At 31.4% G+C, this 22,219-nt stretch overlaps 1 non-coding gene across 1 annotated transcript; it reads left to right on the top strand.

The window, feature by feature from the left end:
* The first annotated feature begins 21,485 nt into the window (after nt 1-21,485).
* Nucleotides 21,486-21,592, top strand: LOC136201744 (small nucleolar RNA R71). Its single transcript, XR_010674086.1, has one exon. It is a non-coding gene; the product is annotated as a small nucleolar RNA R71 (small nucleolar RNA).
* The last annotated feature ends 627 nt before the right edge of the window (nt 21,593-22,219 follow it).

Below are 22,219 nucleotides of genomic sequence, written 5' to 3' on the forward strand. Positions count from 1 at the left end.
TAGAGTACCTAGTTATTATTGTAGTGTCAACTATCTTAGAGCATCCTCAATGGTTGGTTACAACCATTGTGGATTTAGGGATATAAGTAACAACAATTAGTAATACCCCATTAGAGTGAGGTTGTTATTTAAAATTTTATGGGTAAAAAAAAATAAATTAATTATTAAAAGGGACCGAATCTGTAATTTACCGTGGATCAAACTGGTTATTATCTATTTTTTTAAAGCAGATTTGGAACACCACACATGCGCCTAACTCGCCAGATCAGGTGTGTGATGTGATATCAAAAGCACAAGAGCATGGAACAATGGAGTTTGGAGTTAAGAAGCCCAGTAGAAGCATGAGGGATCCATTGTAGCTGTCAATTGGACCTATGACGAAGAATCGTGCAAAAAAGACCAACAAATGCTTAATGGACTCATCTTGAGCTTCTTTAAGCAAGGAATGGATTCTAGCGAAGTCATTAAAGATGGTGTGTTTTTGTGTTGTATCCAAACCCAAGCCTATAATAGTGATATGTAAAAAGGTTAATCATGTTTTAAGAGAAGCTTTGGACTTGCATGTTTGATTGGGCTTATTTCTACCTAATTAAAAGACCCAAATAATGTTAATTAGTGGGTTGAAATTGGACTCTAAAGCACAAAAACGAATTTAATGTTTTTCTTTGTCTAATTAGGATTTCTTTTAGCTTGGTGCACTAGGATTGAACTTCCTTTTTAGTTTAGGTTTAGGTTTCTTTTATAGCTTATATAAGGCTTGTATTCTTCATTATTTTATAAATGGAACATCAATATTTTTATGAACAAAAGTTCTTTTCCTTTGGGAATTATTTTCAATCCGGGATTGAATGCTTTATTGTGAGCTTGAGAGACCGGGTCATCATTCTTGCAATATTATCTTGATCGTGAACAAGTATTTTGGTAAGGTACTTGTGAATCACCAAACACTCAAGTTCCAATTTAATTATTCGAAGGTGTAAGGTTAGATCTCCTTTCATTGCCTTTAATTCTTTGGGATTGGTTTGTTATCACCAATTTATGCTTGTTATTTGATGGTATTAATTCTTTAAGATAGATCAGAAAAACTTGTTGATTTGGTTATTATTTCTCTTTCATAACCAATATCACATCAGCGTGTGTCATCCACGCGCCAGTGCCAGATCTGGCGGCTGTGGCGCATGTATGTGGTCCAAATGCTGTCCATTTTGGATTCACGGGAGATTTGTTAGGTTGTAACCAAAATTGGTTAGAAACATTTTTTTGTTACAACCTCCCTAACGATAGGGAGTAACTCCACATAGGAAAGTTACAATCAAATCCCTACCATTAGGGATGCTCTTATATCACAGCTGTACCAACTGTTATGACCTTCTCTTCTATAAGACATCATGCATTGTACTAACAATTTACCCAGGAACTAATGAAGTCACTTTTTATCTTTTCTCTCCTAAATTCTTCCTAATGTGTGTTTCTTCCTTCTTCCTCTAATTTTCTATTTCTTTCCTTCTTTCTATTCTAAAATTCAATCATCAAATTGTTAACCCATTCAATTTACTTACTATTCATTAACCTTGTGAACTTACTTATTATAATTCATTTGACTCTAAATTTATTTAAAATGATATACATTTCAATTTTTTCCTAATTCTTTATTACTTTGTTATATGGACTCGAGGAGTAAATTACATCACTTAAGAAAATTTGTCCTATTTACTATCTCCATTCCCTCATAATTATCCTATTTTGGTGTTAATAGAATTAAAGTAGGATAACTATGTCACATGTCAAAAATTCAATGAGATAGTAAATAGGAACAATAAATTTTCTTATATGTGGCTTTAAACACATTTAAGGGCCAATGGGTCTGGTAATACATTTATCTATACTATATATAATAGCGGAAGCAGAAAGAATTTGCAAGAAGTGTTTTAGAGGCTTTTTGACTTAGTTGGCACTGTAAGAACAAAGAGAATAAATGAGTTAATGAGTTCTAATTATCTGTATAATTAGTACGATATTAATACATTATTTATTATCAATTAAATAGCCCATCAATTAAAGTAATAAAAGAAAGTAAGAGTTACAGAAAGATGAAAAAACACAAAGTAAAAGAAATCCAAAAGTCACAAATAAACCTATATATTTTTTTTTAAAATTTGCGCACAATGCGCTTACATTAAAGAAGAAAGAAAAATTCCCACCAGGTCCGGATGTGATTCGAACCCATGACCTCCCAAGGCATAGGTAAGCTCTCAACCACTAGGCTAAGAACTTCACCACCAAATAAACCTATATATACAAAGCATGATAGATAGTATTCAATTGTTATATTCATTGGCCACCGAAAATCAAAGTCCTCAACAACCTTTAATTTTGATTATGTATTTGTTTTGTTCTTAATCTAATGATTTTGTTTTACTTCAAATAATATAGTCTTATAATTTTGTTCTTACTTTATTAAGAGATTCAGATTTATTTAGGAGCGATTTCCATTGTTCAACTGTATTAATAACATTTTCTTCAAGAATTGTCAGAATTTAGACTTTGATATCTCCAATTGCAGAAATCTGATGGAAATAAAAAGAGGCATGGACAATTGAAATCGGGAAAAACAAAAGAGTAAAAAATTACAGGAAATCGTTATGTTTCACAAGGTAATTATTCAAATTTTTTTTATATATTGTAGTTATTTTGTTCTCAATGTTATTTCACACCTCTCACTACTTTATATATGTGTTTTTATTTGTTTTTTTTCAAAATGACTAGAACAAAGATTTTGTATATTTTCATTATTTTTTAGTATAAATTGCTAGGTGTAATCATTTGGATTGTTGACTCTAACTAAAATTTGGATTTCGGCTTTATATGAACTCGATTATTAAGTTTAATTGGAGATAGATCAATCTTCCAAATTCAAAACCTGATGAAGTTCACTGATTTTTTTTAATTTGGGTTTATCTAACTCTTATAAATTGAATTTTTTATTTTTATGCATTTTGGTATGAATATATATAAAGTTTCACACAATAGTTGTTCATTGAAGTTGAAAACATATTGAAGAAAATAATTAAAGAGGTATTGAAACATTATACTTACAATGAAATTTATTTCAATTATAAATCATGTTTGGTCATAATTACCATTCTAAGTTTCTTTCTCATTTTTAGTCATCGATTCTACATCATTATTATTAGCAAGAAGTTAAGTTTTTTTGCCTAATCCTTTAGATGGAGAGATTATAAGCGTCCAATAAACTTGATAAAATGTTTATTCTTAAAACAATTTGGATTATGCTGAACTCAGAATGAAAGGTAAATAAAAATAATTTTTGTTGTTTTATTGTTATAAATATATTTACTTTATTACATATTTATTTTTTGACGTGTACTTTTTTATTTTATATATATATATATATATATATATATATATATATATATATATATAAAATATAATAGCGGAAGTAGAGAGAATTTACAAAAAGTGTTTTAGAGGCTTTTTGCCTTAGTTGGCACCGTAGGAGCAAAACGAATAACTGAGTTAATGAGCTTTTATTATCTCTATATCATGAATATTATATTAAAACATTATTTATTGTTAATTACTAGCTCATTAATTAAAACACAAAGCGAATGAAATCCAAAAGTCACAAATTAACCTATATATAAAGCACGATATATAGTATTTCATCATTATATTCATTGGCCACCGAAAATCAAAGACCTCCTCGACCTTTAATTTTGAATACGTATTAATTTTGTTCTTACTTCAAATAATATAGTCTTATAATTTTGTTATTACTTCATTAAGAGATTCTGATCTTTTAGGAGCGGTTTCCATAGATAAATTGTTCTAATAACATCTTTTTCAAGAATCGGGAGAATTTAGACTTTGATATCTCGAATTAAAGAAATCGGATGGAAATAGAAGAGGCATAGACAATTAAAATCGGGAAAAGTAAATGTGTCAAAAATTATAGGAAACTAGTCGAAAACCCGTGCGATGCACGGGGTATGAAACTTTTATATAATTTAGATAAATAAATAAATTGACATATTTATTTTTAAATAATTTTATATCATGCTATGAAATTTTTTTATATTATGTATATTTGAAATTAATATATATTTTTTAATGATAATTCAAATTAAATTAATTTTAAAAATAATTGACTACTTTTTTTATAGAATTTTAACTAAAAATGAATGATTTATTTATTTTTACAAAATTCAATGATTTGTACTTTTTAGGAATTTTAATACATTTTCATATTCCAAATATTCTGTGAAACAATAATAATAAAATAACAGATTAATTAAGAAATATATTAGAATATAATAAAAAAACCAAAAATTGAATTAAACTATAATTAAAATTAAATATTATATTTACGATACAAAAGAATTACAATATAGGTTAAACAAAAATTGAATTAAACTACAATTAAAATTAAATATTATATCTACGATACAAAAGAATTAAAATCTATGTTAAAATGGCAGCAACATCAATATATTATTCTATAAACTATTACAATCAATACTTTTCTAATGTTGCGTATGAAGAAACTTTATCAATTCAATATGTTACATATAAAAAAATAAAATTCGTAAGAATTAGTTACAAATTCATCTTGATGATAATTATTTTGGTTGATGGAATTTCATGATCACCAAGTATTCGAATTCAATTATTCATTCTGCTACAATAACCCAATATATCTAATTGAATCAGTTTAAGATGATGATTTCTCCTATTTTCATCTCGTAATATCTCATTAAGACATTCGATCAATTTGTTCTTCATTCTTTCACTATATAGAATATCAACCATACTCGCAGATATCACTTATTTGACTTCATTAATATTTTCTAATAATTATATATTCTTGAATTTTATAAGTAAGAAAAACAAACAAAAGAATTGAAAAAAAAAATGAAGGGACAAAAAAGATAATTAGGAGAGAACCATCTTCCTCTCGGTTTTTTTTTTTGAAAATAAGAGAGAATGTCGAGACATAAGCGTATAAAGAGGAGAGTGAAAATATTTTTTGCCCATTAATTAAACATTTTATTTTTTCTTATTTTTTTGGTAATATTTTATTTTTTCTTAATGAAATATTAAGTCCATAAATTAATTTTAGTTAAATAGAATTAAATCGCAATTGTAACCACTCAGTACAAAAAAAATGTTTTATAATTAATATGTGAAATTAATTATATTAATTAGAATCATTATGCTCAACATTTAAGAATTTGAAGAGATTCAAATAATAATATTTTATTAATTAATATTTTTCAATAATTTGTCCTATGATCATATTTCATTTTCATCTGTTTAAAACTCTTGAAATACTATGTACGAACCATAATATAATAGTTAAAAATTATATAAGCCAATGTTGCAACAACAATTATCTCAATATCCATAATTAATGTACATTTTTAGGATTTTGAGCATCAAAATTTATTTTTATTTACCTTGATTTTGAATTCGTATCTAGCATAATCCACATTCTTCAAGAATAAACATCTTATCAAGCGTATTAGACGCTTACAATCTCCTTGTCTAGAAAATTGGGAAAAAAATAACTTCTTGATAATAATAATAATAATAATAATAATAATAATAATAATAATATAACATAATTTATATTGAAATAAACTTCATTATAAGTATAATATTCCAATATCTCTTTAATATTTTATTTAATATGTCTCAAACTTCAATGAACAACTATCGTGTGAAACTTTATATCTATTTGTACCAAAATGCATAAAAATAAAAAATACAATCCATATCAATTAGCTAAACTCAAACTAAAAAAATGTGTGGATTTCAACATGTTCCGAATTAGAAAAATTAATCTAACTTCAATTAAAACTAAAAATTGAGTTCATAAAAAGCCGAAAATCTAAATTTTAGTTAGAGTTAACAATTAAAACGATAACACCTAGGAACATATACTAAAAAAGAATGCAAATATACAAAATCTTTATTTTAGTCATTTTGAAAAATAAATAAATAAATAAGAAAACATGGATAAGGTAGCGAGAGGTATGGAATCTGGATAACGACAGAAATGGAATTTCATCTCTGAAAGATGAAACTATAACAACAATTGTTTAAAAAAAATAAAACAACATCACAATTGAGAAAGCCAAAAACTGAGTTCATATAAAGCCGAAAATTTAAATTTTAGTTAAGAGTTAGCAATCGAAACGATAACACCTAGCAACATATACTAAAAAAGAATACAAATTTACAAAATCTTTATTTTAGTCATTTTGAAAAAAAAAAGACAAATAAAAAAAGAAAACATGGATATGGTAGCGAGAGGTATGGAACCTGGGTAACGACAGAAATTGAATTTTATCTCTGAAAAATGAAACTATAACAACTATTGTTTAATAAAAAGAAAACAACAACACAATTGAGAACAAAAATAACTACAACATATGAAAAAAAATCGAATAATTACATTGAGAAACATAAGAATTTCTTGTAATTTTTGACACTTTTGTGTTTTCCGATTTTAGTTGTTCATGCATCTTCTATTTCTGTCGGATTTCTTCAATTGAAGCTATCAGTTTAGAAAAAAAGACAAATAAAAAAGAAAACATGGATAAGATAGCGAGAGGTATAGAACTTGGGTAACAACAGAAATGAATCTGAAAGATGAAACTATAACCACTATTGTTTAATAAAAATAAAACAACAACATAATTGAGAACAAAATAACTACAACATATGAAAAAAAATCGAATATTTACCTTCAGAAATATAATACTATCTATCGTGACCAATGAATATAATGGTGGAATACTATCTATCATGCTTTATATAGAAGTTTATTTGTGACTTTTGGATTTCATTTGCTTTGTGTTTTTTCATCTTCCCGTAAATCTTGCTTTCTTTTATTATTTTAATTAATAGGCTAGTAATTATTTAATATATTATAAATATAAATTTGTTATTTTTAATTAATTAAATATTTATTTTTAATTAATTAAATATTTTTAATCTGATTTTTTACTACGTTGACAACTCATCAAAAAGACCTATAAACCACTTCTTCTCATTTCTCTCTGCTTCCCTAATTATATATAGTATAGATTATTCGATTTTTTTCATATGTAGTAACTATTTTGTTCTCAATTATGTTGTTCCACACCTCTCACTGTTTTATCTACGTTTTTTTTTCAAAGTGACTAAATAATTTTTTTGTATATTTTCTTTATTTTTTTAGTATAAGTTGCTAGGTGTAATCGTTTCGATTGTTAACTCTAACTAAAATTTAGATTTTCAGCTTTATATGAACTCAATTGTTAGCTTTAATTAAAGTCAAATTAATTTTCCAAATGCAGAACCTGGTGAAGTCCATTGATTTTTTTTTAATTTGGGTTTATCTAACTCATATGGATTGAATTTTTATATTTTTATGCATTTTTGGTACGAATAGATATAAAGTTTCATACAATCGTTGATTATTGAAGTTTGAGATATATTGAAGAAAATAATTAAAGAGGTATTGAAACATTATACTTACAATGAAATTTATTTCAATTATAAATCATGTTTTGTCATGATTACTATTCTAAGTTTATTTCTCATTTTTAGTGATGGATTCTATATCTATATCTATATTATATATAATAGTGGAAGCAGAGAGAAATTGTTGAGGAGAATTTTAGAGGCCTTTTTGTTAGTTACCAAAATATTAACAAAAGAAAATTATAAATATTATTTCTAATCTAATTTATATTTAATAAATATAATAAAATAACTTGCAAAATATCGAAACGAAAAAAAATTATATGATAACAAAATATATGTAAGGATCCATTCAAATTTTATTCATTTAACTTTAATAAATAACATTAAAACCAATATTACTGAAAAAAATTATATTTATATTTAATAGATATAATAAAAATAATTAACAAAATATCCCAAAAAAAATTATATAACAACAAAAAATATGTAAGGATCCATTCAATTTCTCTTTATTGAACTTTGATAAATAACATTAGAACCAATATAACTGAAAAAAAATTATAACACATTGACAAAAAAAATGTAAGGATCTATTCAAATTCCATTCATTTAACTTTAATAAATATCGTTAAAACAGATCAAATCATATACGTAAATCAAATGGCAAACCATGTGCTGATTTATAAGCCAATCAGATACAAACCGATGCCATTCCTCATTCTTTAGGAACCGGTAGTCATTATGAACCTTTTGCAAGACTTCAACATCATCCTTCTAGGGCATGATATACTTGGACGTAAGTAAAGACTTGAAGTTCCTCCATTTGGTTGCAGCATAAACCATGACCTCCTTCTTTTGACTCGGTGCTAGCACAAATAACTTCTAAAGAACAGCATACAAGTAACGTCTAAAGAACAACATACAAATAACGTCTACAGAACACCATACAAGTAACGTCTAAAGAATAAGCATATAAGTAACGTCTAAAGAATAAGCATACAAGTAACGTCTAAAGAACAGCATACGAGTAACATCTAAAGAACAACATACAAGTATGGGTATACCGTTGCAGAAGCCCAAAGCTGTTCCTTTTCATCAGACGACACTTGTCTCCAGTTTTTGTACGCGATAGATATCCTCGTGCGTGCCAATACTCCTATATACGATTGCAGCCGCCCAAACTCTTTGCCTATCAGATCTCCATGGCAATTATACTTAATGTTCAGCTTCTTCCGACGAATAATGGCTTGTGATAGCCATCCCATAGTCACAGTCTCATGTTTCAGCAGTTTTAACCCACCGGTCAAATTTGTGAATTCAGGTTCGTCGACAACATTTGACGGTTTAGACGCAGGTGATGTCGATTGATGCTTACTGAGGGTTGTGATTTCTGTCTCGTTATTGGTGGGTGACTCTTTACGTTTTCTCCCACGCACACTTTTCACATTCTTTCATTCCATTGACCTCTGAGCAGCTTCCTTTATTTTTTTTGCAACATGTTGTGCACGCTTTCTTATTGATGCTCCTCTCGTATTAGAATTGGGTGCCATGATGATATTCCTGAAGTTGCATGAATTAAACATACATAAATTACAATATACTTGCCACTTGGATTGTACTCATTGAAAAGTGAGCACAGTAATGAAGTTTGCGATGCTCTGACCACAAGTTCATAACTTATGCTGGTAGCATTCAAAACTCATCACCATTCTGAATGGTTTTAATCAGATAACAAGCCAAGTGGAAGGTACATTGTAAACCTATCTTAGCAACATCACCCACAACATCATACATATACTCAATGAGTTCTAGTTTCCTAAACAGAACATCAAACATAAACATGCTTCATACACATACTCAATCAGTTCTAGCTTCCTAAACAGAACATCAAGCATAAACAAGCCAACATGCTTCATACACATACACATACACATACTCAATCAGATAGCAAGCTAAGTGGAAGATATATTGTAAACCTATCTTAGCAGCACCACCCACAACAACATCATACATGCAACCAATCAGTTCAAACCAACATAACAATAATATATACTCAATAAGTTAAAGAAATATTCCTATATGCTAAATGCAAGAGCTGATTGACAATCTCTTCAGTCAGCCCTTCCCATGTAGCATTCTTACTATCCCTGCAAATATTATGTTCAAATAAAAAGGAATCAGAACATCTTCAGCATCAGTCACTGTATTGCCCTAGGTTAAAAAGATAAAGACCCAAGCTTTTCAGTAGTGAATCTAACAATGAATACAATAAAATCAGTGTATCTAAGCGAGAGATCTAACCCTTTCAATGATAGGTCTGAAAATCAATAGATCCTTATTCTAGCTGCTGAAATTGACATACACAAAAGCAAATCGGATGAGGAAAAGATAGAGTAAGGAACAGTGAAAATCAATAGATCCTTACCAGTACCGTGTTAATGCTTCTCTAGATTAATTACTTGAGCCGAACCAATGGAAAGTAATTAATTGAGAGTTTAGAGCCAATCTCGAGAATCTATTAGTTAATAAGAAAAATCGTCATCTTAAAAAGGATAAAACAACTTAAAAGGGGTTAAGTGTTATTACCAAGCAAAGAGGTTAAGTGAAGCTAGAAGCCTTAGTTTCTTTCATTATAAGTATTTTCTCATGTAATTTTGTACAATTTTCATCTCACTTTTTAATTAAGTCTTAACTTGGTTATCAAACAAACTCTACATTTCGATTGTTTAAATAATAGATAGTAAGCAAAGAGATTAGTACTTATAATCACCATCCTTGTGGGAACGATACTCTACTTTCACTTTATTACTTGATACACGACTAAGGTACACTTGCCTTCACATGCACGTATACATAAAGCGCACATCAGTGGTCACAATCGTGGCCAAAAGTTAAGAATACGATTACTTAATTTACTTAATATGTGTTAAAAATAAATTAAATTTAATTGTGGGAAAGAAAAGAGTACCTTCATCCTATATTGACTTGAATAAACATGTATTGTGGCTATAGTTTCACTAAAAACTTTAATTGAATTTAAAGTAAGACGGAATCAAACCAAGCAAAAGCTAAAAATGTTAGTTTGATTAATGACTATAAACCTAATTTAAAGATAGAAATATGAATTATATTATCATGCATTAGCATAATACAAAAGAAAGATCGAATAAAGAATTTATCACTTATATACATTCACTCGAGACTTTTTCTTTAGAAATAGTTTTAGAGATTTTTATAATATTCAGTATTTGTTGCCCTTGTAGAAATATTTAACTATTTCTAGCACATTTATATAACCTTAATAGCATATGTATATTTTCTACCATTATGATATAATTTTTTTAGCATATATATGTAACATGTATTATTATTTCTTAACATATGTATAATTATGATTTTTTTTATGTAAGCAAAAATATGTATGCAAAATTAAAACAAAAAGCATTCGTACTCAAAATAAGATAAATGAAATATCGCGTCCTACATTTAAATTGGACAATGTCCTCATTATGCAAAAATTGATAATTCATAAAAGACGGAGTACGAAATTAAAACCAAAAATAAACGAGTACCAAACAAGCATAAAATGAAATAAAATTAGTCCAAAAATTAAGAAAAGATAAAACCTATGAATGTGAAGGAGAATCCGGTGGAGATGGTGTCAACTCGATTCCTTGGCGGCAGAAATATGACATTAGCCGACGATGAGTGGATTTGTGCTCCTTTCTCAAAGTGTTGATGTTTTCGTCAACTTCATCAATCCTAAGGTTCATTTGTCTATTGTTGGCATTTACTTGATCCAAAACTCGTTGCCAACCCACAACTTCATCTACATTGGTCCCGACGTCTTCACGTGGTGCCTCATCTTCATGCTTTTCCTTTTCCTCACCAACATCCGCTTCCTCATTTTCCTCCTCTTGAATACCTTGCCCATGTGAACTCGAAGCACCGATGACGGGTTTGTCGAAGCCAGTCAAAATAGATTTATAGTTTTGTTTACTGATTCCTCTATTGGACTACAATTTGATTTGTAGTAATAGGGGGGATTGTGATTTTGACGGATGATTAAATCAAATTAAACGAGTAAAGTAAATTGGAATTCAATAATGAGAAAAACCTGATTCAAGAGATTGGGTTCATTAGGTGTTTGTTGATCCTTGGTTTAAATGATAAACAAGTTAAAATTCAAATCTTTGATTAAAGAGTATAAGGATTACCTAATTCACTCTTTCACTTTCTCTTAATTTATTAATTTAAATGAAGCATCTAAATCAACCTAGTTATTAAGAAAAGGGAATGAAGCATATCCAATTTCTTAATAACCGCATTGGGATTCAGAAAGTTTATCAAATCAATTCCTATTGAGAGGAACGTCGACAAACAATAGCAATTGGCTGAATTTTCTTCCCAATCAATCTCAAGCAAAAACTCAATTACTCAAAATCGATTTTTGCTACTTGTTGTAATTCATTCAAGACAATTACAGATCAAGAATAAATACTTAGCAATAGAAGATCGAATACGATTCAATAATCATAAATAGAATTGAAGAAGAAAATCAGAACTTGAATTAATACTTGAAGAATTTAATACTTGAAACCTCACAACTTTCAACCTAATGAAATCCCTCTTGAATCAGAAAATGGAACTTAGATACTTATAATGAAAACAATTCAACAATACAATTGAAAATCTGTAAAACCTAGTTCTCCCTCTAAGGAATATTAAGCCTCTATTTATAGGGGGAAAATCCTAAGAAGAAAGACTAAAATATCCTTAAGAAATAAGGAAAGAAACTAAATCTCTAATTAATTTATGATTAAATAGAGATAATAGGAAATATTCAAATCCTAACTAAAATAAAATACAATTAAATAAGATAATATCCTAAAATCAAATCTGAAAATATCTTCTTATCTCTTCCAAATTCGTCCAGCCACGTGCCCACGCCTTAACTGAAGTTGGCTGCTGTTTCTCAATTACAACTGAGATAGGACGTGCCCACGCCTTAACTGAAACTGGTCTCTGATTTGCAAATACTCCAAAATGCTCCAAAAGGCCACTAATTTCCAGATTTTTTTACCAAACATCTAAACTTTCTCCCAAAACAAAATAAGAAACAAAAACATCAATTAAACACCAAATGTTTCCAAATTACATAGAATAAGATAGAAAGTAACAAGACTAAAATGATCTTGTCAACCGACACCCGAACTTGCAAATAAACTAGCCGTCTAGCCTCGTAAGACCTAAATGTAGGCGGACCTTGGCTAACTACTAAATTAGCACGTAAAAGTGTGGCAGAATCCAGAATCCAACTCGAATCAAAACATAAACATGTCATTACCATAAGTTTGCTCAAAGATCAAATCGCCACCACTTGGAATGAAAGTATGCAATCAATCAACGGGTCTTTGTTCAAGGTTGTAACGGGGCTTAGGTAAGGGTGTGAAGAGAAAGGAAATTTTGGGCGAAAATAAGAATAGTAAGCCAAAGTAAATAACGTGAGTCTGCAATTAACGAAAATGACAATTCAGTCCCCTTTTTTTTTTTTAAGATAACAAGACGCAACTAAAATAAGGAGATAGCTTTAAGAAATAAGCTACTGATAACAAGTGTTCAAGCATAATGAGGATATTGGAATGACGTTTGAATGCTTGACACTTAATATAGGAAGAGTAAAATGAAACAAGTTCTTGTAGGATGAACTTTGTTTATTTATTTATTTTTTCTTTTTTTTTTCTCTTTTTTTTGACATAACATTAAAAGAAGGGGGTAGTGAAAAGTTCACCCCACCTATGCTAATAGTTGACTGAAAATATTGATAATTGCAGAGAAAGGATTCGACTTACTAATTCTTAAAAAAATGGGGTAATTTAGAAGGATAAAAGTGAAAGGGAAAAGGATGAAATGAGGTGTGTCAATGAAAGAAAAAGGCTAGAGGCTCAAAAGGGCTAACTAATGGACAAGAGTAGGGTAGGCTGTTTATGAATTCAAAATTGGCTATACCTAAATGCCCAAATCATTTTGAAAGCACACAATCATCTACGTGGTCTTGAAATGCATCAAAGAGCAAATTCTAGAATGAACAAGTTATGTTTGATTAAACACACAACAAGAAATATGGAGCAATAAATGATGAATTGCTCAAAAGGCTCAAAAGCTCACATATGTTAAATAGAGTTAAATGTTGCATTTTTTCATCCAATTCCAATGTCAAAATTAGCAAAAATGCCCAAATTTTTGAAGAAAAACTACTTTGATACTTGCCTTCATCATTCATCAAAACTTAGATTTGAAGAATGCATATCACGCTAAAAATCAATGCAAAAAAGTTGTATAAAAGAGAAATGGAGTTCCAAAACTTGTTTTGACTTTTTTTTTTTGAAACATTTAGGCAATTGATGCAGATGTTGGTTACAATCATTGATTTCCCTCCCCACACTTAAAATCTACATTGTCCCCAATGTATGCATAAGCAAACGGCTCAAAAAGATAAAGATAGAGATATAGAAAACGTCCCTTAACTGAGCCGATGCCGATAACAGATCAAAGAGTTGGTGGAGGAGGTGGAGCGAAACCCAAAAAATTACAAAGCTCTTCCACAATGTGAGTTAGTTTCCTGACTTCATCCTTCAGTTCTTGATTTTGAGTCAATAATTTCTGAATATCCGAACTCGAAGACGAAGAAGGCTCACCATCCTCAAAAACATTGTCAGTTTCATCCATTCGCTTCCGCTTGGCGATTTTCTTAGGTTCCCCATAATCCCCAGATGGGAAGAAAACAGAAGGTTCCTGCGCAGAAGAAACTAAACCCATCCTATACAGACAAGCAACATTAAGAGGTTCCATATCACAAGCTATATGCAAATCATTTTTCTCAAGACTGAACAACTTTAAATTGACGGCCAAGTGAGCGATAATTGAACCAAGGATTAAATTACGAGAATTAGTTACAGCCGATTGAAATTGGTTAGCTAGCCAACATCCCAAATCAACCTTAATACCTTTTACCATACACCAAATAAAATATAATTCAGTTTTAGAACATAAGCTTGAACTATCCTTACGACCTGAAAAATTAAACGCTAACAAGCGATGAACATATCTCCACACAGGTTCAATAAAGTAAGAATCCTTGTTTGTACTTGCCCTATACAAACTCTTATCCGAAGACAATTCTTTCCAAGCATTAATAGGTTCGAAATTTCCAAAATCAACAACTGACTGCTTATAAATTTCAGTTTTAGCAAATGCTTTGTCAATGAAACCCAAGGCTAAATTGAATTCAGTAACTGAATATTTAAATTCATGTCCCAATAATCTGAATTGAATAACCCTAGGACTATCGAAATCAAAATTAGCAGGTTTGTCAAACTGAAATGTAGTATAAATTTCTCTTGTTAACTCGATATAAGCAGGACAATTAATTGACAAGTAAATTTTTCAACAACTATCAGCAACCAATTCTTCAAAAGACTCAACCAAGCTAAAATATTGAAGGGTAGCATAATCGACATACTTGCAAGGAAGTACAGTTTTATGTTGAATCAAAGCATATCGATTTCTCCTAGCCTGAGTTGAGAAAGACAGGTTACCTTTAAGAGCTTTTTCCGAAGGGGGAAGAATAACCTTACCTTTTTGCATTTTGGATCTGCTAGTAGGAGGAATTTTTGAATCTTTTGCCTTAGTTTTCTGCTTGTGACTGGAAGAAGGGACTGCTCCGATCACGTCCTCAGATGGGTCCTCCAGCGTTGCTGATTTTTATGGCGAAGAGACGAACGGAACATCGACTTTCGTTATTCTAGCGGCACGCTTTCTTCCCATGACTGTAAGGAGGGTACAGAGGGGAAGAGAGGAGAAAGAAAAACTACAGCTAAACCTTTATACTCTGATGATCGGGGATGAAACGAGAACGGCGAAAAAAAGAAAACCTGTTAGTCGCCGCTCTATTCGTCGATGTTGCTGCTGCACACAAAAAATCGAAGGAAGAGGCACAATTTAGGTTAGTTTGAATTTTTGATAAGGTTCAAGTCTTTTTGTTTTATTAATATTAAAATAAAAGTAATAATGAAAAGGTAACTATAATGGTTTTTAATAATTTGGATACAAAAGATCCAAACTAGCACACACCATCACGACTTATTTATTATTTTTTTTTCTTTTTATTTTTTTTATTTTTTTCAACCCTTTTTTATATATAATTAAGCAAACACCATGATATAAATAAAATAATAAATCTTTCAAAAAAATAAAATAAAATAAAATAAAAATGAATTAATTAAAGAAAACTATTAATAATACTAAAAAAACTAATAAAAAAATAAAAAAAAGGCAGTGAAAAAAAAAGAAACAGAGACCAATTTTACTTAAGTCGTGGGCACGTCAATCGTCAATGCACAAATATAATAAAAGATGTAACCAGTTTTTCATAAGTCGTGGGCACGGTTGAAATAAAATTGGTTACTGCTTCTATTTGACCAAAAGGTTATAATTTGACACGTGGTCACGGCTTAAACAAAATTAGCCCCTGGAATTCAAACTAAAAATTAACAATACTAAAAAAAGTTATTTAATGGGTTGCCTCCCAAGAGCGCAATTATTTAACGTCGTTATGCTCGACGAACTCCCTTTTTTAATTTTTCTCATAATGTGGGATTCCCACACTGATCTCCGACTCTCGTTCCTCTTTGAAACCTTCATGGAACACCTTCAAGCGATGTCCATTTACCTTGAAAACTTTATTCGTCTCGAGACTCTTGATCTCAACTGTACCATAAGAAAAAATGTTAATCACAACAAAAGGACCAATCCAACGAGAACGTAACTTACCGGGCATGAGTTTTAATCGAGAACTATATAATAAAACTTTTTGTCTGATTTGAAATTGTTTTCTCAAGATCATACTATCATGAAACAACTTCATATTCTCCTTATAAATTCTCGAATTCTCATAAGCTTCCAAACGTAGCTCCTCAAGTTCTTGCATTTGCAATTTTCGATTTACACCGGCTAGCTCCATATCCAAGTTACATCTTCGTATTGCCCAAAATGCTTTGTGCTCAATTTCCACTGGTAAATGGCAAGGTTTCCTGAACACTAACTTATAGGGACACATCCCTATTGGTGTTTTGTACGCGGTCCGGTAAGCCCAAAGTGCATCTTCGAGGCGCAAACTCCAATCTTTTCGTCCCGGATTGACCGTTTTCTCTAAGATAGATTTGACCTCTCGATTTGATACTTCATCTTGCCCATTTGTTTGGGGATGATAGGCAGTGGATGTTCTGTGTTTTACCCCGTACTTTTTCAATAAGACCTCAACTGAGCGATTGCAAAAGTGACTCCCTTTATCGCTTATGATGGCTTTCGGAACTCCAAATCTACTGAAAATGTTAGACTTGATAAAACCTATAACAGCTTTAGAATCGTCAGTTTTGGTGGCTTTAGCTTCCACCCACTTTGATACATAATCGACAGCTAAAAGTATATAAACATATCCACAAGACGACGGAAAAGGACCCATGAAATCGACGCCCCATACATAAAAAAATATCACAAACAAGTATAGGTGTTTGAGGCATTTCATTACGATTAGAAATATTTCTGGTCATTTGGCATCGTTCACAATTTTTGCAAAACATGTATGCATCTCTAAACAATGTTTCCCAATACAAACCACAATCCAAAACTTTCCTAGCTGTTCTTTTGGGTCCAAAATGACCACCACATGCAAGATAATGACAGAAATTTAAAATTGATGCATGTTCATTTTCAGGTACACAACGTCTAATTACTTGATCCGAACAAAATTTCCACAAATATAGTTCATCCTACACATAATATCTTGCCTCTCTTTTAATTTTTTCTTTCCTAGAACGACTCATATCAGTTGGAAACTGTCTAATAACCAAATAATTAACTATATCAGCATACCATGGAAGCAAACCTTGCACATCGAATAATTGTTCATCAGGAAAGTGCTCGGAGAGAGGGAGAGGTTCTTCTTCTTGGATAATTCTACTCAAATGATCAGCTACTGAATTTTCAGATCCCTTCCGATCCTTAATCTCCAAATCGAACTCCTGAAGTAGGAGAATCCATCTTATCAACCTTGGTTTAGACTCCTTCTTTGCCAAAAGATATTTCAATGATGCATGATCAGAAAACACAATTACTTTAGAACCCAACACATATGATCTAAATTTATCTAAAGCAAAAACAATAGCCAAAATCTCTTTTTCTGTTGTAGAGTAATTTCGTTGTGCATCGTTCAAAGTCCTTGATGCATAATAGATGACATGGTTCTTCTTATCAATTCGTTGTCCCAAAACAGCTCCGACTGCATAGTTGCTTGCATCACACGTGATTTCGAATGGTTCATCCCACTTTGGTGGTTGAATGATGGGAGCAGTTGTTAGCAATGACTTCAACTTATCAAAGGCTTCCTTGCACTCTTCTCCAAACTCAAACTTCACGTCTTGCTTCATCAAGTTAGACAAAGGTTGGGCTATCTTCGAAAAGTCTTTTATAAACCTTCGATAAAAACCTGCATGTCCAAGGAAAGAACGTACTTCCCTAACATTTGTAGGGAAAGGTAAGCTAACAATTAAATCAATTTTAGCTTTGTCAACTTCAATTCCCTGATTGACCATAAAATGACATTTCTCATAATTAAGCACTAAATTAGATTCAATGCATCGTTTCAGTATTTTAGTCAAATGGTTTAAACAACTATCAAAAGAATCACCATAAATAGTAAAATCATCCATGAACACTTCGATGCATTTTTCAATATATTCAGAAAATATACTCATCATACAACGTTGAAATGTTCCCGGAGCATTGCAAAGTCCAAATGGCATCCTTCGATAGGCAAATGTTCCAAATGGGCATGTAAACGTCGTCTTCTCTTGGTCTTCTTTGGCAATAAAGATTTGGTAATAACCTGAAAAACCATTAAGAAAACACAAGAATAAGTTTCCAGCCAACCTTTCCAACATTTGATCGATAAAAGGAAGAGGAAAATGGTCCTTTCTAGGGTAAATTACACCAATAGTACCTGAACTTTACCTATTTTACACTTTGGTACCTAGATTACATTTTGTCCCAAAAATATACCCGAAGTAACGATGACCGGACAATTTAGTAAATTTTACCGGTAAATGACCGATCAATGCAAGTTTGTCCAAGTAAAATACATCAACGGTACCTCAAATTTTCCTAATTCACACTTTGGTACCTGGATTTTTTGTCCTAAAAATATAACTCAAGTGAAGGTGATCGGATAATTTCGTACATCTGATCGGTTAGTGACCAATCAATGAGAGTTTGACCATTTTGAATTAAAAATTATGATATATAATACACTCAATTAACATAAAATTATAATACTACCCTTTAATACATATGTAGAGCTAAAAGTTAGTATTGTATATGTTAATTGAGTGTATGATGGGTCTCAATTTCTAATTTAAAATGGTTAAACTTACGTTGACTGGTCAAATATACTAAATTATCGATTCATCTTTACTTAAAGTGTATTTTTTGGACAAAATGAAATTTAGGTACCAAAGTATGAATTAAGGTAAAGTTTAGGTACCATTAGTATAATTTACTCATCAAACTCGCATTTACCGGTTATTGACCGGTAAAATGTACTAAATTGTCCGGTCATCGTTAGTTCAGGTATATTTTTGGGATAAAATGTAATTTAAGTACCAAAGTGTGAATTAAGGTAAAGTTCAGGTACTATTGATGTAATTTACTCGTCCTTTCTAGTAGCCGCATTTAGCCTTCGAAAATCAATACACATTCTCCATCCGTTTTGCACTCTTGTAGGCACCAACTCATTATTTTGATTTCTTACCACTGTGGTTCCCGTTTTCTTTGGCACAACATGAACGGGGCTTACCCATTTGCTATCTGAGATGGCATAGATTATCCCTTCATCCAAAAGCTTGATGACCTCTTTCAACACTACCTCTTTCAATACCGGATTGAGTTTTCTTTGTGGCTCCCTCACTGGTTTTGTATCTTCTTCTAAGAAAATTCGATGCATGCAAATAGATGGGCTAATGCCTTTAATGTCGGCTAAAGTCCACCCAATTGTCTTTTTATGCTCTTGAAGAACTTTGATCAAACTTTTTTCTTGCTCCGTGCTTAAACCTTTTGCAATTATCACCGGAAGTGTCTCCTCTTCTCCCAAATAGACATACTTCAAATGATCTGGTAAATCTTTCAATTCAAGCCTTGGAGCCTGCAAAATTGAAGGTAGCATTTTCTTGTAAGTATTAGGTATTTCAATATCAGATTTTTCTATACCTTTTTGCACCTCCTTCAATGAATTATCACTTGTTTGTTCATCTTCTTCCAACTCACTTAGACTATTTTTTTCTTGAAAATTTTCCTGCACAAGTGAGTCAATTACATCAACATGATAAACAGTATCTGAATTTTCTGGGTACTTCATGGCATCAAAAATATTAAATTTAACAATCTCTCCGTCAAATTCTACGGAGAGAGTACCCTCATGAACATCAATCTTTGTTCTTGCTATTTTCATAAATGGCCTTCCAAGTAACAAAGGTGCTGAATTTCCAGATGTATCATTCTCCATCTTCAAAATATAGAAATCCACCGGAAAAATCAATTCATTCACCTGCACCAAAACATCTTCCACAACTCCTTCCAGATAAGAGTTAGAACGATCAGCTAAATGAATCACTACCCTAGTTTCTTTCAAAGGTCCCAAATTAAGAGCATTATAAATAGAATAAGGCATTACATTTATTGATGCTCCTAAGTCTCTCATGACATGTTCAATTCGTTTATTCCCAATAACACAAGGCATTGTAAACATGCCTGGGTCCTTACATTTAGTGGGTAGATTCTTTTTAATCACAGCTGAAACATTTTCCCCCGCTCTTACTCTTTCATCAATTTTCAATTTTCTCTTATTTATAGACAATTCCTTCAAAAATTTAGCATACTTTGGAATTTGCTTGATAGCATCAAGGAGTGGAATGTTTACCTCTACCTTTCGAAAGGTTTCCAATACATCTCTCTCATATTCTTCCTTTTTTGATTTCGGCAATCTTGAAGGAAAATGGGCCAATTTAGATGGAATTAATGGAATAGGAGCAGATTTTACCTTAGGATCTTCCTTGGGTACAATTGGTGGTTCCTCTTGTTTCTCTTCTCTTTTTGGAGGTGGAGTTGATTGAACTTCCTTCCCACTTCGCAATGTGATTACAGAAGCATTTTTCTTTGGGTTCTCCATAGTTTGGGAAGGCAATTTTCCAGAATTTTGTGCCTCCAATTTATGAACTGAGGTAGCTAATTGAGTCATTTGACTTCCCAAATTCTGAATTCTTGCCTCCATTTTCTGTTGAAATTTAAAAGTACTTTCAACTAGGCTTTTAACAATGTCTTCTAAAGGCATACCTGAGTTAGAAGTTGAAGGTCTGGATGGTCCTTGCACTTGAGGTGGTTGATTATATGACTGGTTTTGCAACCTTGGCTGTCCTCCTTGATTTCCATAATTAAAATTTGGATGATCCCTCCATCCCGAATTGTAAGTGTTGGAATAAGGGTCATATTTGCGTTGTGGTTGTCCTGGAAATCCTCCAATAGCATTTGCTTGTTGGAAATCTTCTTGTAATGATGGGCACTCATCAGTATGATGTCCCACACTTGAACATACTCCACATACCTTTTCGGGTTGCACTTTATTTGCAGCAATTTGACGAACCAAAGAAACTAATTCAGTAAACTTATTTTCAATGTTAGAATTACTTACCTCATTAACTTGTTGGGTCGTTTTGTTTGATCTTGTTCCGAATTGTTGGGAGTTTTCAGCCATAGTGGAGATTAATTGTCTTGCCTTATCGGGTGTCTTATTCACCAACGCTCCTCCACTAGCTGCATCAATCGTGCTTCTATCAATTGGAGCCAATCCTTCACAAAAATATTGGATTAGGAGTCGTTCAGGTATTTGATGATGTTGGCAACTAGTGCAAAGTTGCTTGAACCTCTCCCAATATTCATATAAGGTCTCTCCAGAAGTTTGTCTAATTCCACATATCTCCTTTCTAATATTTGCTGCACGTGAAGATGGAAATAATTTCTCAAGAAATAACCTTTGCATTTATGTCCATGTCGTGATAGATCCTGATGGGAGATAGTACAACCAATGCTTAGCCTTATCTTTTAAAGAAAAAGGAAAGGCTCGTAGTTTAACTTGCTCTTCGGTTACTCGTTCGGGTTTCAAACCGGAACAAACGACATGGAATTCCTTCAAGTGTTTATGAGGATCTTCACCTGTAAGACCATGAAAAGAAGGGAGTAAGTGAATTAATCCAGATTTAAGTTCAAAAGGTACCTCTGGATTTGGAAACTCAATGCAAAATGATTGGCGATTTAAATTGGGTGCTGCAAAATCCCTTAATGTTCTATTTCCAACCATCGTCTCTTCTTCACTTTGAAAAACAAAATTTTCTCCGATATCTTCAAAATTTTCTAAAGACTATGAACAGACACTCCTTTGTTTTGTTTCTTTTCTTAACCTCCGTATTTCTTTTTCTATTTCAGAAATAAATATTCGTTCACTTCCACAGGAGGTGCGGGTCATAAAAAGTATCAAAAACAACGGAAAATGAATCAAGAAACTAAATTGCTCCCCGGCAACGACGCTAAATTTTGACGGGTTTGTCGAAGCCCGGCAAAA

This window comes from Euphorbia lathyris, chromosome 7 (genome assembly GCF_963576675.1).
Source record: "Euphorbia lathyris chromosome 7, ddEupLath1.1, whole genome shotgun sequence".
NCBI lineage: Eukaryota > Viridiplantae > Streptophyta > Magnoliopsida > Malpighiales > Euphorbiaceae > Euphorbia > Euphorbia lathyris.